Raw genomic sequence first — 12547 nt, 5'->3', positions numbered from 1 at the left:
CCTCCCGGGGTCCGCGGGAGGGTCTCCCCGCTCCTCCCTAGGCCCCCTGCCCTGGCCGCAGCCCGCGCTCCCCCCTGAAGGCTGCGAGCTCACGAGCCCCGCGGGCGGCGGCGGCGGCCGACTGACATGCCCCGGACGCGGCTGAGGCCGGCGGGCAGCCCGCGGGGGCGATGAGCCGCTGAGGCCGCTGAGCAGCCGGGCGGCGGGGCGTCGCGCACCTTCCTCTCCCCCCTCACTTGGCCAGTCCGCTCGGGAGACCGGGAGGAAACGGTGAGTAATGGGGTGAGCCTCCCGCCCTTCCCCCTCAGCGGGCGGCCGAGGCTGGGGGCTTGGGATGCCCCCCGCAGGGTTCCCGCTTGTGAATGCTGGTGTTAATTAAGTTATTTCTCAAGATCATTCAGACGAGCTGCCTTCCTGTGGGTTTAGTGCCTCAAGAGGTGGGGGAGGGTGCCTCGGAAAGTGAACGTTTTGTCTGCGGAGCTGGGGGGTGGCATGGTGGCAGAGTGTCTGGGGGGATCGCGGCGGGGGGGGCAGAACGAGACGCCGGGGCGTGTGTGTGCGTTCGGGCGGCGGGTGCGCACCGGGGAGACTGGACGCTGCGGCGCGGGCCGGCTGCATGTGTGCCTGTGTGCTGGCGGTGCCGGGCCGTGCGGTGCTCCCGGGGCTGTGAGTGCCCGCCGGGGTCGGGGGCTAGGAGCGGAGCGCTTTACCCCGAGGCGCGCGCCCGCGTGCACACACGCACGCGCGCGCCCAACCTCGGGACTCCGCCGCCGCGAGTCGAGAACTGCAGCCCCGGCGCACCGGCCCGCCGCGGCCAAGGGGGCGGGGAGAGGGAGGGTTTCTCCCGTCCAGGGCCCTCCGGACCGCGGGGGTCTGGGCGGGCCGCGGCCAGGTGGAGAGAAGGGAGATGTGTAACTACCCACCCCCGCCACCCTCCCCAACACACACACACACGCATATACACACGCACACATACACACACGCACGCACGCACGCACCCACCCAGAGGCTAGCGCTGCTCTGCAGACCCCGCCTGACCTGCCCCGAGGACCCGAGCCGCTGGGGAGAAGAAGAAAGCGATATGCTTCGGGGGGAAAGCAGTTTTTCGTCTTTATTCATTGAGGTTTATTTTTAACCGCGGAGGGAGTGGAGGGGGGCTGGTTAAATAGAACAAATGCCTTTAATGCAGTGCCATAAATTTACCCGCCCGCTGACCGTCTCTCTCCCTCCCTCCCTCCCTCCCTCACTCACTCGCTCATCGTTTCTGGCGACTAAAAAACCCTGATCGTTTGTTTGCTGGTTCAGTCTCCTGGGCAGAGGGTTGAAATTGGGGCAAATTCTCAGAAAGGCAGGCTGCAGCCGGCCCGAGGCTCGGAGCTCCCGGGTGGTCGAGAAACAGCCCGAGCGGAGGGAGTTGTGGGTACATGCTGGGCTCGCAGCCGGCCTACTGGTGGGGCACCGAAAGGGAAGCCTCCGGGCCTCTGGCGACCTGGTGACTTGCAGCCGCCTGTGATTAATCTTCCACAGCTGTTGGGCCCCATCCACTTGAGCTGAGCTCTTGTTTACCTCGATTTTCAAATATAGCTGCTGCGCTGCTCTCTTCCTGTAATAGGGGATCCGTGCACTCTCTAGGGGCGCTGGCCTCCTGCTGGCCCTTCTTTTTAGCGGGCTCGCAAGTTTGAGAGGAACCTGCCTTTTCATGCCTTGCAGCTCCTCACCTGGGGACGGTTGCGCCCAGAGCTTAGGGTGACGTGCTGTGCGCTGACCACCCCAGCTTCGCATTGCCACCTACAATTTCCTCTCCGCAGTCTCCACACACGCGTCCACTCCCTGGCCCCTTTCTTGAAATAAAATAAGGCATATTGGGTTGAGAAGAAGCAGATGGAGGCTACAGAACTGAACTCGAAGTCGTTCTTGAACTTAATGGAGATGGAAAGGCTATTCACGCAGTTTCTGTACTTGGAATGCTTTGTTGTTCTTCCAACACCCCTAAACTCCAACTCCATTCTTGTCTAATGTACTCCTATTCTCCCTCCAGCTCTTAGGTCATTGGTTACTTCCTCAAGGACGCCTTCCATACCATCTCTGACGGGCGGGAACCTCTATACACTTATAACCCGAACCTGTTATTTTTGAAATAGTTTAAAGATGCACATTCAATTTACTTATGTGATTGAGTAATGCTAGTCACACCGCTAGACAGTAAGCTGGAGGAAGGGAGGGAACATAGCTGTCGTTTATTCACATTGTATCCACAGGGCCTAGCACTGTGCCTGGCATAGAGTAGCCAGTTCGTAAATGCTGAATGAAGAATGAACTCGAAGGGCCAAGTTAGCCCTCCTCTCTGTTCCTGCCCCTCTGATTTCCACTTTGCCATCTCTTGTACTGCCTTCTATGGCCTCCTGGTCAGAGAAGATAGAACAGGGTTATCAAACTGACCCTGTAAAAAAAAAACATTTCCTTCCTTGAGGCTCCTTCCTAGGCTGGAACCCTGAAGCTGAGGGCGCATGCTCTTGCCACATGCCTGCCCGGTCCCTGTGCCAGACAGCCCCTTATACAGTCTCTGGTCATAGTTGCCGGAATCGTCCATGGGTAGTGGTGGGGGACATTGTTCCTTGGCCTGCATGGTCCAGGCACCGCTCACAATCTGGATTTGGGGGAATGTGTCCCGCATCTTGGCTTCTCTTTAAGCTACCAAGGTCGGGTAAGAAGAGTGGGTAACCCCGTTTTCACTCAGCCTGGTTGTTTTGCCTAGAGGCTCAAATATTTGGTGAGGCTCAGCCATATATTGGACTCTAAAAGAAAAAGCATTCATTTATTCATTCAGTCAGCTATTTATTCAATAAATATTCAACAACAGCCTCTCTGCCAGGCATTTGCTAGGAACAGAGGCAAATAAAATAGAGTGGTCCTTTTTGTCATAAACGTACATTCATTCCAGCAGGGACAATCAACCAGTGATTCCTTTCAGTGGAGGGTAAATTCAGGTACAGTGGACGCATGTAGGGAGATCACCTCTCTACGGGGGCTTTAGGAAGACGTCTAGGGACAGTGAATCCCAGAAAGAGAGGATGGGTAGGGTTTGGCTTTGGTGAAAGCAGGGCAGGGCTGGGGAGAAAGTGTTAGGATGGAAGGAATCCACATGCAAAGGTCTAACGCGGGTAAGGCCAATGATTGAAGACGGAGGGTACAATTCCAGGAGAGAAGTTTGGAGGACTCTAGGGGCTTGTACTCCGTGCTAAGGATTTTCACTGTTGCCAGTGGGGGCTTAGGAAGGTTGTTTGTACTGAAGTGCATTTGAGAAGGTATGTTGAGACTGGAATATAGGGAGAGAGACAGAGATGGGGAGCTGGGAGGCTGTGGGAGAAGCCCAGGGCATCCTCTAGGTGGCCTGGGAGGGAGGGGTACGGGTTCCTCTTTCTGTTTTAGCATACAAACCAGAGCTGCTCTTCTGGGAAGATATTCCACCATTTTCTTTAAAGAGATTGGCTTGTGTTTGGTTGTCTGTGTTTCGAATGGGCACTCTAAACCCAACACTAGACAGGGTGCCTCAGGGAAAAGGAAAAGTGGCTCCAGCGGGTGTAAGACACACCTCCTGGCCGACTGAGCTGCAGAGCAAGGTGACCCCCAAAGAGCCAAAATCCCTGAGGCCTGGGGAGGGTCTCAAGAAGGAGCCTGGAAGGGTAAGAATGGATTAAGATCCATATTTGGATCCATAGACACTATTGAGCAAGACATTTAGGTAGGAAGAATCACATGTGTTTGTATGTAAATGTGTAGTTTTTGATAATATGGAGAGTGAATAAAGGCTAATTCTAGAATCAAGTGTATTTGGATATGGTGTACAGAATCACGGCTATGAAGGCAACAGCTCTATTTCATCCTGGATGAAATTTACTGCTTTGCTACTTGGAATGACAAATAGTGCTTTCCTGGTTGTACGGCAGGAGCCCTGGGTCATGTGGCATCTGGATCCGGAAGTGGGACTGGAAACTGTAATCTTGCCCTGGCTTCTCCGTGGTAATTTCCTAAGCACTTGAGAGGAGAGGACCTCAGGGTCATGCACTGCTATGCTCGTCCTAGAGAATGAAGCCAAACAGCGTGAACTTGGTCAGCATTCTTCCTTTGCACCCTGACCTCCCCACTTTGTTCCTCGTGCTTCCCTGGCCCTGGTTTCAGAGTAAAAAAAATCTCCCTTCCCCTCCTACACAGGGCCCAGGGGCCAGCCCTGCTCTGCCTCCGTCAGCCTGCCTTGTGTGCTTTCTCCTCCAGCCCCAGATCCCCTCCCTCCAACGGTAAGCACACGCAGCAGGCCGTGGCCTAAAAGAATGCCCCTTGTCCAACTCCTACCCCTTCATGCTTCCCTTTCATGCAGCTTTCACCAAACTCTTGAACTTTGAGAGTTACCAGCTGTCTCCGTTTGGTCACCACTCATTCGTTTGGCCCCATGCTTTCTCACTGTTCTCCACCTTCTGCCCAACTATCACCCACCAAGGACTTCTCATTCCCCCGAATGGAATAACTGGTTTCTGATCTGTCCCCCCACCGCCAGGTGAGATTGCCTATTAGCTCCCAAAGGCTTTCCCTTCTTGGCTCCCACCACACTGGGCTCTCCGGGACCCGTAGCTCTCTAGACTGTCCCCCTCCCACCTCCTCTCCAGGAGTCTCCCCTCCCTCCCATTGTCCCCTTCTCCACTGCCCCTCGGCCATCTCCCTCGTGGTTTGTGCTGTGACCGCGACTCCTGTGTCACTGTCGCTCTCCACGCCCAGTGTCTTGTTTCCAGCGCCTTGCACAAGATCTCCGACAAGATGTCACCTCCACTCCTCAAACTGAGTGTCTACTAAACGGACATGGTCTGTCCTTGGGAGCTTCTTCTGTTGACTTCCCACTTACTGTTGATGGCACCAGCCCACTTCCAGTCACCCTGGCTCAAAGTCCCCAAGTTCCTCTTTGTCTCCTCTGCCTTATCCCTGAATATTGCTAATGCCCATTGAGTCCCTCCCCACCTTCTCTGTCCCTGCCCCTAGCACCTGAGTATATTCGATAACCTCCTACAAAATCGTACTGATAACAGTAATAGTTGTTCTAGCAGCCAACGTTTGTGCCTTTACCACCTGTGAGCTCCTCGGTTGCAAAGTGCTTTACATTGATTTTCCCATTCAGTCCTCACCACACCCCTATCAAGCACTTGCTGGGATTGTCATACTCTATAAATTAGCTTTCTAACATCTTCCACCTTTAACCTCCTGGTCCTTCAATTCTTGTTAAGGTTGTTGCAAGATCCCCCCCTCCTAAAACACCCTTCTGGGCCTGTTGCTTTCCTACACAGAAACCCAGAAGGGCCTCCCATGGTCGGCAGCCGCCCACCTGCCTGCCCTCAGAGCCCTCCGCAGCCTGGCTCACCACGGCGTGTCGAGGTTCCTGTCTTCCAGGTCCTGTGTGGGCACCTCAGTGAACTCGTCCTTTCCTCTTCTGTGCCTTTGCTCACGGTTTACCTTTCACCGAGAACTCTGCCTGTTCTTCAGTGTTCAGTTCAAATGCTTCTTCCTGACGGGAGCTGCAGTGGAGAGCCGTCCCTTCCTCTGAATTTTGATAACATGGTATCTGTTTTTCATGAGGCCCTTGGACTTACTGAAATGCAGTTTTTGCATGTGGCTTGCCACCCCTCTTGGACCAAGTGCTTTTTCTCTCTCCCACTATCTCTGCGATGCCTGTGACACAGTGGGTAGTCAGTGAAAAATGAAGGAGGGAATAAATGAATAACCTACCTCACTTTTGAGGTGGGTGAAGCAGGTCAAGAAAGGGACTCTGTACCATTTATCATAAAAGAGGCCAGCGGTGGAGTCAAAAATCAAACTAGGAGCAGGCAATGTGGTATAACAGAAGCAGCACCGAACTGTACAAGTTTGTGTTTTAGTTCTTACCTGACGACTGCAGGCAAGACCCACTTCTGCTCTGTGGGCCTTGAATACCTTATCCATCAGAAAGGGTGCTGTTGGGTGCGTTGACTTTTAAGCTACCCCCCTGGCCTGACAATTCTGTATTCTGTGAGTCTCGTTCCACGCCCCATAGACCGCGTCCTCCTGAGACTACTTTTAGTGCCAACAGTATCTTTCATTTCAGAACCTTCCAGCTGCAAGTCGAAGCCCCTGGTGTGCCTGTCATCACACTGGGTTTCTAGAGAGCAGCATGGCCAGCCAACTCAACTCTCTGGACGTGTGGCCTACATGGTGCCCCCAGCCGGTTGAGTGCCCTGATGGCCCTAGGCTGGCACTCCTCCCTGGAGTCTCCGGTTACCCCACCACAGGGCATTCACAGAATGACGAGTAGTGCTCTCGACCCCAAATGCTCCAGCTGGGCTGGGCTCCGCTCCTGCACTCCCCACCTCCTCTGCCATCCAGGATGGCTGTCTTTAGAGCCGTGTAGACTCTGTTGAGCATCTATGTGGGACTCTGTTCAGCAGCTTTCCAGAGGCTCTGCCCACCCCCTGCCACACCAGCGTTCTCTCTCCCCTGTGAGACTGGAAGAAGCATGTTGAGTCCGTGCCTTCCAGCCCCTCAGGAGGAACTAATGGGGGAGTCATCTCCTCGGGGAATCGTTAGAGGCGTGAGGAGAGCGCGCAGCTGCCTCCAGTCCTCCGAGTCTGCCCCTGTCACCCTCTTGTCGCAGGAGGGCCCAGAGCGCCCGAGAGCTGACTGTGCAAGAAAGTCCCCAGTCGTGGCTCAGCGAGATGACTTGGACTGCTTGCCAGAGCCCCTTTGTTCTCCATTCAGGCAATGATATGATTTAATTCCACATTTCAACATTGGAAAATTAAGAGAAATTAAGTGGCATTAAAATAAATCAGGCTCCTGGAGAATGAGCCGAGGGAAAGGTACATAAAGGCAGCTAATCACCCGCCTCGCCTTGACGGGTAGGCAACCGGGCAGAGGGATGGCAGCCCTCTCTCTGTGGGTAACCCCGAGAGATCAAGCCCAGGTGGCTTTCTCTGGGGAACAGAGAGGGGCAGGAGCAATACCCCTCAGGCCGCCCTGAGCTTCTCACTCCCTTGACCCAGCCCTGGCAGGGGACGTGTTCTCTTGGTCGGTTCTGAAATGCCATTCCTTCAGGCTTGGAAGGACCAAGGTTTGGTTCTGGCTCCATTAGTAATTGGCAGAGAGATTCTTGGCACTGAACTGAGCCGCACGGTTTCTTCAGCTGTAGGAGCACCCTCACAAAAGGATCACGGGAGGCCAGGTGAGGGAGGGTGGGGGCCTCTGCGAAAGGTTCGCAGGTAGTGCTGCTTAGGATTTGTTGAATGAACGATGCGCTCTAAATGTTGCTCGTTATTATGCCCCACGCTGTGGGGTAAGGTGCAGTGAGGGGGCCATGGCGCAGAGAGGGAATCGTGTTTAGAAACAGCCTCGAGACTGCTGTCCAAACCCTGAATGCTCTTGTCCTTTTGGAGGAAGGAAACAGACTGCTCTCTGAGGTCCGTGGCTTTAACCATTTACCACTCTACCTGCCGGCTTCCCGGGAAGTTTGAAGCCCCCCTCACCCGTGCCTCTTGCCGATATTACTTAATCCTGCAGAGGCCACACAGATCCACTCAGCAAACACGACACTCGCTCTGCCAGGCACCAGTCAAGGCCCTGCAAATACTCTGAGAAGGAAGGTAAACCAGAAGGACAGGTTTCCAGCTGTGGCGGGGCTTATAGTCTATGATAAACCAGTAGACAGACAAACAGAAACAATGATGATTTCAGTAAGTGGTATGTGCTGTAAAGACAGTGAACAGCAGTGGGCCAGAGAGTGCTGGCAGGGAGGCTGGGATCACCTTCAGAGAAGATGAGGGGGAAAGCCTCCAAGAAGCTGGCCTCTGAGACCTGAACGAAATGAGAGAGTGACATCTGGGGATCTTTAGGGTAAGGGGGGGTCTTTAGGGTAAGGGGGGGTCCAAGCAGAGAGAACAGTAAATGCAAAGGTCCTAGGGCAGGTGCGTGCTTGGTGTGTTCTAGAAAGTTCAGAGAACACCACCTTAGCTAGAGTGGGGTATGCAGGCAGCAAAACAGAGTGGGGGGAGTGAAGGGCAGGAAGTTAGAAGCTGAAGTCAGGAAGGGGGTGAGGAGTTGTGCAGGGAGAGGAGGTTGCCAAGGATGGCAGGGTCCGATTTAGATTTTTTAAAAAAGACATTTTGGGCTGTCTTGTGGAACGTAGACTACAAGAGAAGGGGCAACTATTGCAGGAGTCCAGGCGAGAGATAGAATATTGAATCTCCCGTAGCTTGAACAGACTGTGACACCTAATTGACACTCGATACATTTGAGAACACTTCCGGGCAGAAGTGAAACCTACAACCATGATGGGCACCTAGGAAGTGCTGGACAAATACTTTTGTCATGAATCAAGGAGCAGAATCGGGCTTTCTTGTAGTCACTCTAGGATTTGAGTTCCTCTCAGTATTTTGGATCTTTTGAAAATACTTTTAATTGTTCTAGCTAGCAGTATTTCAGAGCGACAGTGTGTTCATGAGTTCATTTTCTTTTCTGTGAAGCTGCATGCTGCTTTGAGACAGACATGAGAAATCCAAGTCCACCGCCTCTGTGATGCTCTCAGCCTGTGCACATAAATCCCCAGACCCTTTGCTCACATCAAGATACGGATCTGGTGTGCTTTCCTGTGCACGTGTCCACGGCAGGGACCCGACCTGCTTCATCGCCGCATCTCCAGAGCGTATCACAGCCTGGACGATTGAATTAACAGATAGCTATCACGTTGACTAGCGTGAGGAGCACTCTGGTTGAATTCTAGAGCCTTCCTGCTCTCTTCCCGGAGAGCCCAGAACCCTCGCTGGTCTCACTTGTTACAGGACGTCCTTAAAGCGAAACATGTATCCAAGTTCAGTGGGTTCTGTGTGGATTCCTCGCCTGTGAGCCTGGAGGTCCCTGACTCAGGAGCTACTTTGCAGGGCCAGTGGCACAGCCAACGCCTCTGATGCGGTTTGGTCCTGACTGTGCCTCTTTATTCTTCTTTCGCCATCCTCCCCCGTTTTCAGTTGGTCTCCATTGATGCTACTTCTGAAAGAGTTCACAAATCCACATCTTCCACCGCAGGCCCACGCTCACTGCGTCTGTTCCGGTCCCGGTCCCCGTGCACTCAGATGCCGGGAGAGCCAACAGACCCGTCTTCTTGCCTCCCAGTCTTGCCCTGCTCTCCTTCACCCACCCGGCTTCCCCATGGTCATCCCGCGAGGTCTCCTACCCAAAGGAAAAACATCAGTCTTGCCCCTCCCGTGATTGAGACACTGCCAGGGGCTCCCGGTGGCCCCCAGGATAAGGCTCTAAGTCCTTGGCTGGGTGTCCGAGGCCTTTCACGAACTTTTCCTCACTTACCTCTGCAGCTTCTGCCCAGTGCCCTGTCCTTCAGCCACGCTGCTCCCCCTTCTCGAAGCAAACCCTGCTCATTCAGGCTGCCATGCTCGGGAGCCTAGGCTTTCTGTTATTTGTCTGAGATGCCCTGACTTCCGCCCGCTGAACTCCTGTTCATTCTTCAGATCCTGCATGGCCTGGTTCGCGAAGCCGGCCCTGACGATTGCAGACAGCGCGCGGCCTGCCTTCCTCTGTGCTCTCTTGGCACGTCACGCACGCTTCCACATCTAGTACTTGTTTTGTTGTAATTATTTGGTTTTCTGTCACTGTTCTCCAGTGAAGTGGGTGCTCCTCAAAGGGGATTATTTTTCGTTCATACTACTCAAACTTGAAAAACCTTGCTCACAGCATCCCTGACAGATGGGATGCTCCATTTGAACACTGCCAAGCGTGGGAGAAATCACTGGATATTATGCCTTCTATTTTTGCCCATTTATTCAATGTATCTATTCATTCAGTAAATATATACTGAGTAACTACTATATGCCAGGCACTGAGATAGACACTGGGGCTACAGAAATACCAAACAGATACAAATTCCTACCCTCTAGGAACTTTTAATTATTTTTTTTTTTTTGAGTGTGCACAAAAAATGAAGTGGGTACAAATCAGAGTAACTTCCTCACCATAATTCTGTGAAAGCCAATGTGTGATGCATAGACTGGGTTTCACTCAAATGCGTGTATGCACGAATGAATGAACACATGAACGAACAGACTCAGAGACCGTAAGGAAAAGTGTGGACAAGTCAACTTAAGCTCTCGTCGCTGGAAGGGAAAATAACTAGAAACCTGTCCTGCTGAAAATGGATGAGTAGCGTCATTTTCCTATGAAAATAAGGGAACTCTGGATCTTTTCTATTTCCTCAGTAAAGGTATAAACCAAGCAGACAGCAGGTTTAGGGAGAGACAAAGGGGAAATCTGCTTGTATGGGGAGGCATATCCTTGGCAAGGTATGAAAGCAAGAGTCCGGGAGTGTGGGCTATTTGTCCTGTACGTAGAAAGACTTTTCGGTACCCATTGTGAGTCAGCTCACTACACACTGAGACTTCTTCTCCTGGCCAAAGAAAGTCTCTAACGGTTGGAATTCCTGAGACACCAGTGTCATAGTCAGGCTGCAGCCCTTCTCTTCTCTCACAGGATTTTCAACCCTGACTATACCTTAAAATTAGGTAAGGAACTTTTAATTAAGAAACCTGGATATTGGGGCACAATCTCAGAGAGTCCAAAACCGATCTGGAAGCAGGATCCAGGCATCGGTGTTTTTGACAGCTCCAGAGTTAGTTGCGTGCACACGGCCTCCAGCACGTGGTCCTAGCTCCGGTCCATCCTCCAGCTTGGGGGATGACAGACGCAGCCTGTGGGAGGAGCAGAGCCTCAGTGGGCAGAGCTTCTCTGCCTATCTCTCTGGCCCACTCTCATTGTTGGTGTCTCCCTGTCAGGGGCTGGCAGAGGCTCCAAATCCTCTGACTTCCACAGAGTCTGGTAAACCGTAGAGTCGGAGAATCAACGAGCCTTTGAGTTCATAGAATTTTAGAGGCAGGGAGGATATCAGAGGTCAGGTGGAACCTCTTAGCCCTATCAAGAGCGTTCCACTAGTGTGACCTCTTGTCCTAAAAAAAATAAGAGATAAAAAAATGAAGCTGCCCAATACTGAGTTGAGATCCCCCAGGGAGTTTCCCGAAGCGTAGAAGACGGACACGCGAACATGTAAGACCAGGTCAGTGTCAAGTGCTTCCGTGGCGGTCAGAGTGTTCGAGGAACGCAGGGAGCGACAGGCGTTTTGGAGGTGGAGGAAGAGCGCATTGTCAGGGCAGGCTTTCCAACGGAGGTGGAGCTTTCTGAGGCCCTAGGTTCTTGACATAAGGGCTCCGGATTCCTACCCTCCTCTTCCACCCTCCCTTTCATCCCTTGAGGTTGGGAAAGCAGACTTTGGCAGCTGACATACCAAATTTCATAGCCCAGCTGTGCCCCTTGCTCATCTGGTCGCCTTTTGGGTGGTTATTAATCTTTGAGCCCGAGTCCCCTCATTTCTAACACAGATAATAATACTTGTCTCATTGTGGGTACTTAGCTATTAAATAGCAGCCATAAAAGTGCTTAATGCAATGCTGGCCAGAGAGTAGGTACTCGATGCATAGATACGATTATTGTTTTTGCTGTCATTTTAAAAATGGTTTATATAAGGCACGAGGAGACGAAGACTCCTGCCCCCCTGCACTGCCCAGGGGGCTCCCTCTGCTGGTGTGGTAGTGCCCAGGAGAACGTCAGCAGGGTTCCATGAGGTTATGCTGCGGTTTGGAAGTCATTAAGAATTTGAGGGACTTCTAGGGAAGGTGAATATGACGATCTCGTGAGGCCGGAGAAGCAAGAACGGTAAAATGCCACATCACGTGCTACTGCAAGATTCTCTATGTTACAAGGCCAGGCTGCATTGCAGCCGCAGCCCACATGGTCTGAAGCAATGGTGCAGGGACCAGCCCGAGAGCCGAGAGCAGCACCAGAAAAAGATAGGACTCCCTGTGACATCATTGTCCTCAGTGATCCCTGTAATTCCTTATTTGTCTCTATCCCTTATCAGAAGAGAAACTCTGTAAGGCTGAGGATGTGGCGTAGCTTGTTCGAGGCCCTACTCCCAACCCCCAGCACAGCGCTTGGCCTGGGATGGGCATTCAAAGAGCAGCTGTTTGAAAAATGGATTTGATCCAATGTGCATTTGGCAAGTCCAGAAGCTAGACTCTCCTTGACTTTTTCTTGGGCCCCGTTGTCCTACCATCCTCCCTTAACCTACCCTCTTCTGCTCAGAGGGCTCTGTGGGAGTCTGAATTCCATGCCTGTTTCTCACACTGCTGCAGGCCAAGCTCACTTGCATGTGTCCCTTCAGTTCCTTGTCTTTGGAGACAGGCCTGCCTGCAGTCAGAGCATCTCTGTCTCAAAGGACCCAAGGAGAGCATCCAACCTGACGTGAGTTTTCTGGACGAGGAAGCTAATCCCCTGAGAGGTTCACGGGCTCTTTAAATTCTTACAGCTCGTGAAACAAGTTCTTACCTCCTGCTTTCAAATTTGGGGCTCCCTCACCGCCCCAGGCTGCCTTTGGAGTACGGAGAGCCGCCAGGCTGGTAGTGAGAGCGGCACACCC

General features: G+C 52.8%; 1 protein-coding gene across 3 annotated transcripts in view; it reads left to right on the top strand.

The window, feature by feature from the left end:
* Positions 1-6: 6 nt before the first annotated feature.
* Positions 7-12547, top strand: part of SLC8A3 (solute carrier family 8 member A3) — a 135673-nt gene continuing 123132 nt past the window's right edge. For all 3 annotated transcript variants that reach the window (XM_034642889.1, XM_002917034.3, XM_011222069.3), the window contains exon 1: positions 7-270. The gene's annotated coding sequence lies outside the window, so the exon portion shown is untranslated. The remainder of the gene's footprint in view (positions 271-12547) is intronic.

The sequence above is a fragment of the Ailuropoda melanoleuca genome, chromosome 14, assembly GCF_002007445.2.
Source record: "Ailuropoda melanoleuca isolate Jingjing chromosome 14, ASM200744v2, whole genome shotgun sequence".
Classification (NCBI taxonomy): domain Eukaryota; kingdom Metazoa; phylum Chordata; class Mammalia; order Carnivora; family Ursidae; genus Ailuropoda; species Ailuropoda melanoleuca.
This window is presented reverse-complemented; position numbering and strand designations above follow the sequence as displayed.